The following is a 2,227-nucleotide window of genomic DNA, read 5'->3' on the forward strand; positions in this document are numbered from 1 at the left end:
ACCACCTTAGACACATGTTCTCAGGACCTCCTAAGGGCTGTGTCATGGGCCATGGTCACTTATATTTGGCTCAGAATAAATCTCTTCAAATATTTTACAGAGTTTGACTCTTTTCTGTCAACACAAGTGTAAAGGAATTTCAAATATTTTTTCCTTTTAAAATCAAACTACTGTTTAGCACTTCATTTTCCAAACAACGTTTAGAATTGGTCGAATATAGAAGATAAATGAAATTTAAAGTTTAGGTGTACTTTGCATATGTTAAAGAGTCATCAAATAGTTTAATGCATTTTTTATTAAAGTTAATCACAATTCCTACTTCAAGATATTCCACAACATAAGAAGAAAAAGTATTACAGCCCCTTGAAGGCAGTACTAGTTGAATTAATGCAAATTTTAGAAATATGATTTAAAATATTTTTTGCAAGATAGGCATCTAATAAAATAAATATGTGAAATTCTCATACTATGTAACCAAAGGTAAAGTCTCCCTGACAATTTCTTCCATATAAAAATCCAAGATGAAACTGATCACATAGAGTAAGAGCAGAATGAATGTTAGATCTTTTGAGAACTAGTAACCTAATCCATATTGCTCAACGAAACATTCAGCTGCAGAGGAAACATTACAACGTAATGTAATAAAAGAAATAGCACCTTTGAAAAACCAAGTTATTTAAAGTAAAGGTTTGCAAAAATGTTCTGAGCTACAAATCTCTGTGTGAAAATAATCTGTAAAGGAGGTGGTAACACAAAATCAAGTAATTTTTAGAAGTGTAATGTTACGTGTTGATTATAAATGGAAACAATACAGAACATTTAAAGCCAAAATTACACCTAGATATCTATAGTGGGGGAAAAAAGTTCCTTTTCTTTGAAAGTCACATATTTAATATTCTCTCAAAAACTGGGTTAGTAAATCAACATACTTGAATAAAGGAGGGAAATTTTTTAAAGGACCTATTTACAAATTAAGGCAGTTCTGAAAGTAGATCTGGTGTATCTTTTTTATTAAACACAAGGACAGGAACTTTATTACAAGACCTTTTGCTATTCAATGGAATTCAGAATGAAAGGAGTCTGTCCAAAGATCATACCCCAAAATGTTTAGTTACCTAAGTACCACAAAGGGATTATCATAACAATTGTTACAAGATAATTCTACAGTACAGAGAAGACTTTCTCAAGCAAAGTTCTGAGTACAGCATGATCATCTTCCTCATCATCGTTATCATCATCATCATCATCACTATTTTTCAGAGACAGGGTCTTGCTCTGTCACCCAGGCTTAAGTACAGTGGTACCATCATAGCTCATTGTAACCTTGAATTCCTGGGCTCAAGTGATCCTCCCACCTCAGCCTCCCAAGTAGCTGGAACCACAGGCATGTGTCACCATGCCTGGTTAATTTATTTTTTTTGTAATTTTTTTAGGGATGGGGTCTTGCTATGTTGCCCAGACTGGCCTTGAACTTCTGGGCTCAAACGATCCTCCTGCCTCAGTCTTCCAAAGTGCTGAGATTACAGGCGTGAGCTACCACTCCCAGCCTGAATACAACATTATAGTCAGATGTCATGTTTTTTTTTTAATAGTGGGGCAAATACTTATGCTCTTCCTAACCCCTTAAAACCTTCACAGTTGAAAACCTTGTCCTTAAGTGGCTAATTTAAATAAAAAGCAGATTTCCTTAGCAGTATAAGTAATTTCAGCTGCCTAGAAATAGTTCCAAAGAATATTTTCCAACTGTGACATCTACTTGAATATTTGTGTGTTTTTATGCTGCTACTTTATCTACATCAAAAGTCTTACTTTAGCAAATTATATCCACGCTTCCAAACATTGTTATTAGTCATAATGCTGCCTTATTTCCTGAAAAAATAGATTGTGGGTTCAAAAATACCAATACATTATTAACAAGTTGTTATAATTTTGCATTTATTTTCATTTATAAATATCACATAAATATCATTAGCAGGTATAATAGTAAATCATTAAACTAATTTCTAAATATTGATTTAAAAAGCTTTGAGCATGTTTCAAAAAAAACTTAGCAGAAGTTTTTTTCCCCCAGATAATACACCTAATTATTTTCCTAATAATCAATACCTACCCAAAAGTTACTGATATTTGCACAGTTCTTGTAAAAAATAGATCTGGCACAAGAGGAACACAAATACTGGCAAATACCACATGTCTCAAGTTATATTTTAAGAAACCATACAATCCA

Source organism: Gorilla gorilla, chromosome 8, assembly GCF_029281585.2.
Source record: "Gorilla gorilla gorilla isolate KB3781 chromosome 8, NHGRI_mGorGor1-v2.1_pri, whole genome shotgun sequence".
Classification (NCBI taxonomy): Eukaryota; Metazoa; Chordata; class Mammalia; order Primates; family Hominidae; genus Gorilla; species Gorilla gorilla.